Source organism: Toxotes jaculatrix, chromosome 9 (assembly GCF_017976425.1).
Source record: "Toxotes jaculatrix isolate fToxJac2 chromosome 9, fToxJac2.pri, whole genome shotgun sequence".
NCBI classification, from domain to species: Eukaryota; Metazoa; Chordata; class Actinopteri; family Toxotidae; genus Toxotes; species Toxotes jaculatrix.
Window position 1 is genome coordinate 11,423,143 of NC_054402.1, and position 13,035 is coordinate 11,436,177.

Genomic DNA, 13,035 nt, shown 5'->3' on the forward strand with positions numbered 1-13,035 from the left:
AGATGCAGTATGGCTAAAAAATGTAGCTCTTGCTCTCATGTGTGAGGGGTAGGGCACCTTTTACATACCTGTACCTAGGGGCCCTTTGTCTCATAATCTCCTCATCATTATTGTTGGGTCTGATGTTTGTCATTATGGCCATCATTTCTATCAGTAATGATGAGACGGTGCACATCTGGGAAATCTGGGAATATGAGGACACTGATTAGAAGAATCCCCATGAGGCAAGAAAGGAACAGTCAGATGATTACAAATTTTAATCAAATCTGCGTTTTCCAAACTTATTTGGAAGATAAAATGGAAAAGAAGAGAAAAAGAAGAGAAGAAGAGCTCTAATATATATATCATATTTGCCCTAATTTTGAGAATGTCAAACCTACAGTAGTTCTGTATAGTGTAAGATGGCTGTGGACATTCTGGGTGAGCTCACTTTCAATTTCATCAGCAAAAAAAGTTTAAACAACAGTTTAGACCACCTGTCTGATTTGCCTGAAAGCTTGTGACTCCTGCCCAACATGACTTCATTCTGACTCCAGTGATTTTGGAGAACACAGTGTTTTCATGGCCAGTAGAAATGATGTCTGAAATGAGACCTCAGTCCTTCAAGGCCAACCTGATTCCTATTTCATGTGTTTCTACAGCCTGTTCAGCCTCTCAGACCCCTGCATTCCTTCTCTTGTTCTTAGTAAAGGAGACCTCATGATTCTAATCCAGCGATTAGCATCGGTAAAAATGGTTTTGTTCCGTAATCCAATTGGTAGCCACAGAGTAATGCAGAGCAGCATTCGGTGACATGTAACCATGTGAAGAGCTTGTACCAGCCAGTTAGAGAGAATTTCTTCTACTAGACAGGGGAGATCAATGGCTGATAAACACACACACTCACTTTTGTACCACAGAGAAAGAAGTTAGGGGGGCCTGTCCTATTAGTGACTGTCACCGGAATAGCTGAAAATTGAGTGAATTAGACAGGACCAGACTTTGACAAGTGTCACGCTTTTGGTTCTTTGTACTCATTTTCTGAAGTTGAATTTTGATGTAGATGATAGCAAAGGTATGAAGCAGATATTTAAGCCCAGCAACATATCTTGCATGATCTCATTGCAAAATGGGGGGAGCTGCATCGCTACAGGGCTTGAAACTATTTGCTGTTCTAATATCAAGTGTGTGAAAAGTGTGTGTGTGAGAGAGTGCTCTGAGGAAGACGGCAGACAATGGGGTCAGTGTGAGGGTTGACAGGGTGGGTTGGGTTGGTCTGGGGCACAAGTACAGTGTGTGTTACTGTGGCCCAGACACAGAGTGAGGTGCGTGTGTGTGTGTGTGTGTGTGTGTGTGTCTGCATGCTGTGGACGCTCAGTTATGAGGGAAAATTAGGGCAATACTTACCTCAAAGTCTTACCTCAATAGATAAACACATGACACCAATATTGAAGGCTACTCAGAGTAAGAGCCAAGTGGAAAATAATGTGTGGCCATCAGTGAGGTCTTTAGTTCTTAACATGAGGCCTGAGGAATATCAACCAAAATCCTTTGCAGTATATAATGATTTCAATGCCATAATTAAAGCATGAAAGTGATTAGTTTATACACAGGCGATATTGTCACTGCTGTTACAAGCCTGCTGTTTGCATCCTTTACTCTTACTAAAATAGGTGAATTAATACCACGCAGGCTTGATATAACAGCATAATAATAATAATGATAGGTAAATGAATTAAATTATCATGTCGACAGAATACTGAAAACATGGTGTCTGTATGCATATGCTATTTGATAGAACCATGGTTTAGTAAGAGTTGAGACAACAGCAGCTCAAACTCCAAAAACAGATTTGTCATATGACTTTAGTTCAGCCTGTGGCCTCCAGCATTATCCCCCTCGCTTTCTTTAAAGTAGAATCCAAACCCACGCCACACATAGTAGAAACGAGAGGAGTGAAAACAGGGAAAGAAACCCAGCATGTGGAGAGGAGAGGGGACAGGCATAAAGGAGGGGAGGATGACTCAGAGTGCAGTAATGTGCCCATTGTGCCCCTCAGCATGCAGCTTTGTGTGTTTGTGTGTTCATGGCACTTGGCACATGGAGAACGTGCAAACACTTTTCTCATGGGCCAGTGTGTGTGTGTGTGTGTTTTCTTTATGGTCACTCTGGAGAAGTACTTATGGTCAATTCATAGCCAGAGAAATAGCAGGTGATTAGTAAGTTTGATGAAAAAAAAAAGGGATGAGATCAGATCGGATCGGATCAGAGAGGTATCCACTGTTGTGCGAAATTGCAATTTACATAGAGAAAATTCAAGAACTTGGCTAAGTCGGAAAACTGATAAAGGGAACATGTGATGCAAAAGGATAATGGAAATTGTGACGAGGGGCCTGCTTTCGCTTCTTCTTCATTTATATCCTGTATTGTAGGTACCTAATGTGTTCCTGTATTGCATACAGTACTTGACATTACATTGAAGGCACTGATATAATTCTCTGAGTCACTGGACTTACACAAGGGTTGCAGTGACTGTTTATGATTTCAATATCTTCTTTCACCTTCTCCACAGTGTTTCTTTAACAACAGTTTGTGGAAACATACTAATTTTTGTTTTCTTTTGTGACTTTTTGGAAACTAACAGGAAATTTGCACAACATTTGGATGGAAAAGCATGTAAGATCCCTTCAGAAACTATTCAGCATTCAGCAACCATGCTTCAGTTTTTCCAAACATGAGTAAACAATGTCTGCTCAAACCTTTCCACTGACTCTCGATTGCATTGCAGGTATTCTCAGTATGCTTACCTCTGTGATTTTGCGTGCTGAAATTTGTGCTGAAACACAAAGACGTCTGATAAAGTGGTTTTAGCATGAGCACTCTTATTTTATTGCTCATTTTGTTTCCATCCATCTTTGTTCTCTTCTTTACTCGTCACTCAGACCCTAACCCTTCTGCTCTCGTATGAAGGCCTGTTTTCGGTCTCCCTCTTGTCATGAATCAGTGAGTTGTTTGTTGCACACTGAATGGACTGACTCCAAGGTTCCTATCGGCTTACCTGCCCAGAACCAGGCCAAGGAAAGACAGGGAGGACGAAGAGGATGGTGGGGGTTGATGGAGACAGGAGCTCATACCAACAAAGGCTGGTTCAGAACAGCAGTGCGTGTCTCCTTTATCCCCAGACCCCTCTCTCATGCCTGGTCACGGCTCTCATGTTACCTCCCCGTCCTCCTTGATGCTTGGAGCAGAATGAGACGCTTTGTCCCTGCGCTTCTGCTCGAGACTAAGCTTTTTCCACTTACTGTCTGCACACACACACACACACACACACACTTCTTTAACCACTGTAAAGGGCTCTTCACATTCGTCTGTTTTTTTAACTTCGTCCATTTCAATCAACTCGTACTTTATTTCTCTCTGTCTTTTCATCAAAGTATACTCTTAACTCCTTGTGATATGTACCTGTGCTCATGCGTTTGCCTTCACCTGACCTCCATGTTCTCACTGACCACTTCTCTTTATGCATGCTGGACTCAAAGGTTCTTTGTGGTGTGCAGGAAACATGTCACATTTAGCACGTGTTAGTTTTAATACAGCGTGCGTGCATGTGTGTATTAAACCCAGGCTGTTTGCATTTCTTCAGGTCACGTGCTTGATGGGTTTTTCCACTGCATGGAACACAAAAAAAGCATGCTTATTAGGTATGCATGTTTGTGCACTGTGCTTTGTGTAGGAATCAATTTGTGTGTATGTGTTCACATTTGTATGTCTGTGGGTCATGTCCTTTATGGGTTTTTTTTTTTTTGTTATTGCATTTTCTTTGTGTGTGTGGGCTTGTTTTTATATGCTGATGGGGACTTCTGAATGCACACTAACCCATAAGCTTTTGTGTCGGGGGGCGCAGAAATTGAGGTTCTTGTGTACTGTATTTTTTTTCTTTTATATATATGTTTATGTGTGTCTGTGTGAAGCCAAGATTTACATTCCTTCCATCAGTCTCTCAGGTTTACACAGTTATCTCTGGTATGTAGAAACTAGCAGGTCAGGACTGTAAACCTGATTATGTCTCTGGTCTCCAGGATGACACACACACACACACACACACACACACACACACACACACACACACACACACACACACACACACACACACACACACACACACACACACACATGAGTCAGGTGAAAACAGAAAGGCAAAGTATAAAATACAGTAGTCTTTCCTATTATTAAGAACATAAGGAGCTATATCTTTAAATACCAGTCAACGCTACATGCAAAAATAACGTTCAGTGCTTTTGAGTCAGACAAGCTTGAGGTCTTTGCTCTAATCTAAGTTTTTTTTTACTTGCTATACTTCAAGATTTTCATTTTGCTTATTTATATCAAATTTTAATTGAAAATCCATGCTGTAAATCAGCAATCACTAGTAATAGTGATATAAATTAACACCTCATCAAGTGATAGTTGAACATTCAGGGGCAGAAAGACTCAAAAACAAATTCACAGCAACAAGTCTGATGTACTATGTGCATATCTGATTCTTATGGCTAGTCTGCCTGGTTAAGCATCCATTGAAACAGAGAAATACTGTCATCCCGTAAGAGTTTTTTTTTTCCCCAAGGTAATTCCAGTATTTATTGGCAGTAGCAAGCAGCTTGTATGGAACATAGCAACATCCTGATTTTATACGAGGGGACTAACTTTAAAGGTGTTATATGTATGTTTTTGCTAACGTTAATATTAACATCTCATCTTGTAATGCCACTCTGTAATAGTGAGTCACTGCAGCTTCCGGTCTGCACTCAGTTCAGCTCAACACGATGGAGAAGCAGTGCTGCCCAGAGGATGTTTTCTACTCTCTTGTCTTGTAAATGCAGCGATGGGTGACGCTCTTGCTAAGCGACCACCACCACCACCCACTCCAGGCAAGAGGCCACGTCTGGCAGCAGAGAAAACATACATACGGCCACTGAGACAGGCAAACCAAAAAAAAATGACTGAAAGTTGCATGGAGCCACATTTTTTTCTGGGAACGCCCAACTCCCAGCTTCACCTATCAAACAAAACCATTGTTTTACACTTTTAAAACCTTCGTCATATGTCTCATGTTCAGCCTCAGTATAATGTTTCAACAGGAAACCCATCAAATCCAGGAAGAAAGAAGCTTTTGCATTTGGCCTTTAATGTCTCCTTGCAAAGATCATGATCATACTAAATGGATGCTCATTATTTCCATTGATAAACTATATCCTGCTACACAAGATTTTAACTCGCTTTGAACTTTTTACCACATGTATATGTGGTGGCAAAGAGACTTTGTATCCTGTGTGTGTGTGAGTGTGTGTACGTCTGTGCAACGAGAGTTGACAGTGTTGCAGGAAGGCTCAGAACATCCACCTCTGAGCTTTTCAGTGTTCCTTCTTTACGTACATACTTTCTTTGTTGATTCATCCTCATTTTGTCTTCCCCCTTTGTGTCTGCCAAGCCCAGCAGTCAGCTGACGTCATAGGTATTACTTAATTCTGTGTCCTCCTGGCACACACCTGTCACTCACTCCTGTGATTTAATACATGTTGTGAGCGTTTTAAAGATAACAGCACAGTCTCACGCTTTGTTTTCTTTAAACGAGCATGGTGTGCAATACGGGCTCTCCAGGTGACTGAGGGCACGGGAAGAGTAGGGATGGCTGTCATTTTTGTCATCTGCTCCATCTCTTCGTCAGTGTGTGACCTCACTGGGGATAAAAATAGACTCCCGAGCCAGTAGCACGTTTGTTCCATCACCAACACTGTCAGCACAAAAGGAAAAATTCCTTTGTTGCGCCAAGTTGTTGTCAGGAGCTAATGAGGGCAGATCGTTGACGTCTTTACATGCCCGTTACCACGGCAACCCCTCATTAAACACCTCATCACTTTCAGAAAGGTGGGGTGGTTCTTTCTAACAAGAAATTGAGACAGTTATGGTCCAACAGTTAGGCTTTGTGTTAGGGTGGTTTATGCAGATACAAAAGCATAAACACACATACACACACAGTAAAGTACAGGTGAATGAAAACCTCCCATCATGATCCTTATGATCCTTGTGTATGTGTGCACATGAGAATGTGAGTGTGTACACGCACACGCGTGGGCAGGAGGTTGTATGATTTGTTACACAGTAAGACATGGATGTTTAAACAATGTCTGTTGTTTGAAGGGATGCAGTGTGTTTCCTCTTGACTATAAAATGGCTCGATCAGGTTCCTGTTGTGATAACTATCCTCTGCTGCAGTAACACACTGGCGTGAAGAACCATGTAAGGCTATAGAGGTCACTCTGTTTACACAGCTCGGTGTGCAGTGTCACACACAGCACGTCTTGTAATTTATCCACTCTGATTCTCAGTTGTTGATCATGAGTTGTCATCTTTTGGAGGTTGGCCCGATTGATTGTGCAAAGCTGCAGTGTTTCTGTGCTGAAACTCATCCTGTAAACACAAATCCAGCTCCTGTCATTCTGTAACATCTCAGTCCTCCACTCTTTCCTCTCTGCACTATTAAAAACAATAAAGCAACAACTGCAAAGACTACAAAACAGTTTAAAGCGGTTAGAAAATCTTTTTTATTCCATTACAGTCTTTGCTACTACTTCAGTTATTATTCTACCATGTTATCAAGATGTGATAACTTTAGTTCTTTGTAGACACTAATCAGAAAATTCAGTGTTTAAAATGTCATTGGCTGGACGGCTCTCAAATGTTATAATATCCTACATTGTCAATCATCATATTAGCTTCATAAATAGTTGCTATTGCAGTGTCCCTCTTTTTTGACGTGATATTCTCACCACATTATCTGCATTTTCTGTGACTGTGGTAACTGGTATATAGTTACCATGCCAATACTCTTCCTCCTCAGACCAACATGATATGTTTATACATGTTACTTTACACCTTTGAAGCACTATAAACCACATGCTCATAGCTGCAGTTTCCTGTGTTGTGGAGGTGACTGATGACATTAATTCTTAGTACTGCTAATACTAATTGTAAAACTACAAAATATAACTGCTGCTGATGCTTCAAATGGCAAAACTGCTACTTACTAAGCGAATAAGTAAAAACAGTATTTGTTGTATAGAATGGTGCTCAAACTATATGGGGTGGAGACCCCCTGCCCTAAGGTAGACAGAAATGTCTTTTCTTTGAGAACTCGTGGACCTTGTGGAGTTTCCCTTTATGTGGTGAAAAATGTGTCAACATGATGTCAAAGAAACCACCAATAGCCACTAATAGCTAATAGAGCAGTTGGCAGACTTTAAGTTACATCCCAAGTCCTGTACTGTGCTTTAAGTGAACTCTTAATTTACACTTTTATCTCCCAGTGATGAAAATTACATCAACGAGGCTGCATAAACACTGTTTTATAAGAATAACCTGTTTTGTAAGAATAACAAAATGCAGCCTTGATCTCGACTGCTTTGTTGATGAGTAACTATGTAAACTTGCCGAATATGTATAAACTGTGGAGCTATTGTTAGCTAGCACTGAAACTGTTGCGTAAATCTGATTATGAGTTTGTGTGTGCGTGCTTGTGTGTTTGTGCAGCTCGGTGGTCGAAGGTGGCTCATGCTGAGCTGCTGGAGGGGAAGTGATGGGGAGGATGAAAAGCAGAAGCAAGCGGCTTTCTCAGCAGGACTTAAAAGTCTTTATGTTCTTCACACATGCAAACTGCTTTATATAAAAGGGGTCTATATTTAGCACAGCTCTACAAACGTTTGAAAAGCCCTCAAGGTTGAAGTGAAACTGACTCAACTGGACATCAGTGCTGGTCCTTGTGAGTGGGCATCAGTGTTTTGATAAGGTGATGCTAACCTGCTTCTGAAGTTGAAGCTCAAATTTCTCTTACAAAGGCCTTGTTCCATGACATCACACTGATATGATGAGAAAGATGTTTTTGTGTGTGGAGTGTACACACAGAATGATATCCCTTGTTTTGTTTGTTTTCGAGTGTCTGGATCCTTTTGTGTGAGTGTGTGTTTTTAATAATGACTGAGTAATCTGGATAGAGGTGTTTACCCTCATTGATGTTATTGACAGTAGCAACAGCGCACAGAGAAAGTAACAGTTGTCACTGTTTAGTGTGAAGCGGTGCTGCATCTATGGTAAATTTAGATATATGGTTGTTCACTTTTTCATTCCAAGCTTGGACAAGTTCCTGTTAACCCCATCAGTGCCAGTGAACCACGCATTGTTTCAATGAGAACTGATCAGTGTGTCTTACTGTCAATCAACATATCAGGTTCTTATGAGCAAAATGAGTTGTTATGCTCGGTGACAGTTCATTGCGTGTTAGTAGGGCAATCCAAGCAACATGCGTGCATTAAAGTTTGCTTGTGTCTTCTTATGACTCTTATGGGGTAAGAGTATTCAAATAGTAACCCATGTCATTTACTAGTTGTGATGCTGCAGTGCACAAGAGCACAAGATATTTCAGTGATTAGTCAGATGACTGTTCTGTAATGAGATATCACATTTGACACTCTGAAGATCCTAGTGACATGCGTTCTGTAGTATAATTTTTTCTAGTTGAATCTGAATTCTACATACTGTACTGTGTATGTAATCCATCATATCTTATGAAAAGTAAAAAATCTTGACAGCAACTATGGCTGCAACTAATGATTATTTCTATTATTGATGAAGCTGCCACTTTATTTCAATAAAATGCCCAAAAAAAAAGTGAGAAATGCCCATCACATTTCCCAAAGTGACATTTCAAACTTGTTTGTTTTGTCCAACAAGGTGTTTTAATTTACTGTCACATACAGTAAATTAAGAGCAATCTTTCGCTAGATTCATCTAATATTTGGCACTGTGGTTGAAATATGAAAATATCAGTATGAGCTAATTCATTTTCTTTTGACTGACTAATCACTCAGTCATCGAATCGTTGCAGCTCTAAACACATCCATAGTTAAAACTAATAAGAGAGTATAAAAGGCATACATAATAAATGTATGTAGATGTAAATGTAAGTAGAGCATAACTGCACTTGACTGAAATCCTTCAGAAGGGCAAAGAAATGGAGATAAAGAATCTTTAAAGTCTTCTTTGTCTCATTGCACTGTGTTGATTTCCAGAGTCCTGCACTCTTTACTGGGTCTACTTCCATGGAAAATCATTTCATCATTTCCAGAACAGAAACACATCATCCAACCTTTGAATAAAGTAGGTTATTCAAGTCATTAGTGAGGACGCGCTGCTGGCCGGCCTGAACATTGCATCAGCTTGTGAGCAAGGGAGTGGACCACATTGAGGACAGTGTTAGTGGATGGTTAAGCTCAGAAAAGATGACAGAATGCTTTCTTTAAGTGTCCCTTTCTCTTGTTTCTATTCACAGTGCCTAAAAAAAACAAGGTATAAAATAAGAATAAGAGATTAAAAAAGAAAGGATGAAAAGGAAAGATGGAGAGCCCAGAAGAAAAGTAAGAAGAAGTTGATCAACACAGCACCACAGCACCAAGTTGATCAACACAGCCTAGTCCATAATTCATTTCACTCATAATGGCTTCATTGGCCCAAAGAGCTGCAGGAATAGTGCAGGCAACGCGGGGTAACCTGATCCCTGGTAACCCAAAGAAAGCAGCTAGAGACACAGCCCTGTCTCCAGGCAAACCACACTACACTACACTGCAGAGCATATGATAATACAGCCAGGTCTTCATCTGCAGACTGTACTCACACACATGCACATACAGGCAACAATGCTCCTAACCACAAACCAGTTTACAGTGTACACACCAATATATAGGTGTGATTATGTAATTACAAGACAAAGAATGTCATTTTTCATCATGTTTACATACAGACAGAAGTAATGTGTGGCTTCTATGTTCTTTCCACCCTGTACTTTCACTGAAAACTGGAACAGTGGGAGAAGAAAAGATGAAAATGGTAATTTTCTCAGAGGGAACTGTGGTTTTGGGGAGTTGGGATATTGTGCTTTTCAGAAGAGCTGTAAAGACTTGTGGTCTGCACAGACGTGGCAGCTGCAGTTGTGGTCGATGCATTGTGTATGTTTTGGACAGGAGGCGCAGGATAATATGACTCACCTTGTTTCTTGGGTAAGAAAGAAGTGAGCAGTAACAGAAACAGTGTGGGGTTAATAGCCCAGAGGCTGCCATCAGAAGCGCAATGGGGTTTACAAATGACTTAGGCTGAGGGTTGTCTGTGGATTTGGGAGTCTCTTCTGATCTGGGTTCTGTGGGTGTTTGTAATTACAAGTGGCAGCAGTTGGTCTTATTTGCGGCAGTCCCAGGTACTGATGCATTACATGTTATTATATGATTCACTCCAGTCAGAGAACTGCTCTGGGTTTTTAAGTATGGAGTTTGGAAAGTTTGGAGCCTCTTCTTATTAGTATCTGTATCGTCTATTTGACCCAAAGCCACAAACATTTGTAGATGTCTGCTGGTGTTAAAGGGTCTGTTCATCTAAATTATATACAAAAAACAAAAACACAAAACAAAACAAAACAAAAAACAACAACAACAACAAAACAGATTTTCTCTCTTACTTTTTGTGGTATCCAGACATGCAGATAGTTATGTTTTTATCTGGCTAGCTTTTTGAGATATCCATCTCTGAAATGTCTGCCTCCACCGCAGCATGATGGAGATGATCGGAATTTCTTTTGTGTTCCTCACAGTACAGAAAAATTCAACATTAACTCCTCTTTCCGGAGACAGTGTCCCTGTTACTCTGAATAATCCAAAGGCCTCACTGATTTGGTTTCACTGAAACTACTACCAAAGAAACAGTCCCGACATTCGTTCACTGCAACACATTTCCAGCGCACGCTGGGAATTGTGCCGGTGTACTGCATGCCAATACTGCCACTTACCTGAAAGCTATGCCATTGCTTGCTGCCACTGCTGCCGGCACCGGTGCTGCTGTTTGTATAGCATTTCAGAAGTCCCACCTCCACCCTGCCATCCACTTAAGTGAAAGTCTAAGTGCCAAACATGTTTGTAATGTTTTACACATTAACATTCACACACAATCTATTCCACATGAGTTTGCTTACAGAAATTAAATTATTTTCACACAGCAACGGTCAATCTCTGCACTCCAGGGTGGCTCTCTCTCAGTTAAGGCTCCTTTCTCCACAGTGGTAGAATGAACTTCACAGTGTTGGGCAGTCGTTGTGAATCTCCTGATCTTCCAGTGCAAGCTGAAAACCTGCCTTTACAGAGTACGCCTCCACATCAAAATCTAAGAGATGGATATCACATAGTCTGGGCAAAAAAAAATAAAAACAAAACTATGGACATGATGTGATGCCACTGCATGTAATACAGGTGAATAAAACCTTTGAATGGTTTAAGTTATAATCAACATTTTATTTTGACAGTTTATCATGTTACGTATTGCGCATAGTGATGATCCCACAGAGAATTATCACCAGCTCTGCAGTTCCCTTCGATTCAGTTTTACTGACCTTTATGATGTCTTTCAGCTTTCTAAAGTATGAAAAACCCAATACATCACCTGTCTAGCACCAAACCAAAGAATGATAAAGCTAGCTGGAGAAAAACATTTGCTAACATCATCACTTCACATTTTAGTAGATATTGTCCGAGTTGTGTTCACAGCTGTTTTCCCCCAGTTATTGCAAGTTTAATGTCAGCTTAGTAGCTGCAGCATTGACAATGGCATCAGACAAAAATAACAGTGCAGTAAGAAGAAAGTTCCCATTATATTTCCTCTAATTCATCTTTTAGTTCAACACTACTCAGTGTTCTTCCCTCAACTCTTAACCTTTTATTTAATTCTGTCGTCTTCTACTTTGGGAATCATCTTTGAATAGCAGGTGAGCTAAACAAACAGAGGCATCATTTAAACTGTGCCACTACACTGATTTGCTCATAAATGTTTCACACCTCTTCAGCTCTGCCAGAGTTTGTAGTCCACCTTCTTTGCTCTAGTCCTGTCTGTGGCTTTCTTTATTGTAAATGCATGTAATCGTTGTCAAATAAGTTGAGCATTTTCTGCAAAAGGCCACTGTGTGCACTGTGTGCCACTCTTGTCTTTTTGTTGACTGTGTGGTCAGCAGCAGTAGCCCACTGGTGGGGCGTGGTGGACTCACTGTGTTGCTTGGCAGCAATACAAGCCAGGCCTGGATTTCAGATGTGGTGATGTGGAGTGCCTGTTGGGAAACTGAGAGGGGGACTGTGTGTGTATGAATCTCACTGTGTGTGTGTGTGTGTTTAGGAGAAAAGAAGGGAAATGGGGAAAAGACAGGGTGTGTGTGTGTTGCCGTTTGTAAGGAGGGTGTGTCTGTGGGTAAGTGAGAAGGAGGTGTATGTGTGTCATTGTGTCGTTCCAAGGTGGAGACCAGGGTTCCCCTTCCTGTAAGTTGCTGGCGCCCAGCCATATGGTGAATCTTGACTCTGGCATGGGAAAAACAACAACAAGAAAGACGGGGAGGACTGTGTGTATGTAGGTGTGACAGGGACTTCTGTCAAACTGAACTTTATTCCTTTTCTTCATACTCCCTCTGGCCTGATCTAGTGTGTGTTCTCACTAAAAGACACTCACTAAAAGACAAATTAATTTGAAGTACCTGTGGTGTCCTGTGTGGTGTGGCCACTGAAGTGAACCAGACAGTATTAACTATTCAGGAGAGCAGGGTTTCCCTTCGCTCTGCTTACTTCTGACTGACAGTCTCATCTCATATCTCTGGGGGAGCTTCATGGAAACACCTGTGTGGCTCGGTGTGTGTGCGTGTGGTGGGGAGTGTGTGTGTGTTCTTGTAAATGAGTGATAGGAAGAAGGATGAAGTTTCCTTTTGTCTTGCTTTCCACCAAGTTGTTTGATTTGTGGAATGAGTTTACACGTGTGTATGTATGTGTTTGTGTGTGTTGGCTGCTAAATATTTCAGGCACTTTGTATAGCAGGGCATGATAGAATTAGTTTAAGACATACAATAATGTGACATTACTGAGTTGTACATACATGGTTCCTATACACACACACACACATATATATAGCTGTTATTTTTACGGGTTCATA

At 41.0% G+C, this 13,035-nt stretch overlaps 1 protein-coding gene across 3 annotated transcripts in view; it reads left to right on the forward strand.

The window, feature by feature from the left end:
• The window catches only part of prkd2 (protein kinase D2), a 31,995-nt gene that overhangs the window by 7,454 nt on the left and 11,506 nt on the right, over positions 1–13,035 (forward strand). The window lies entirely within an intron of this gene.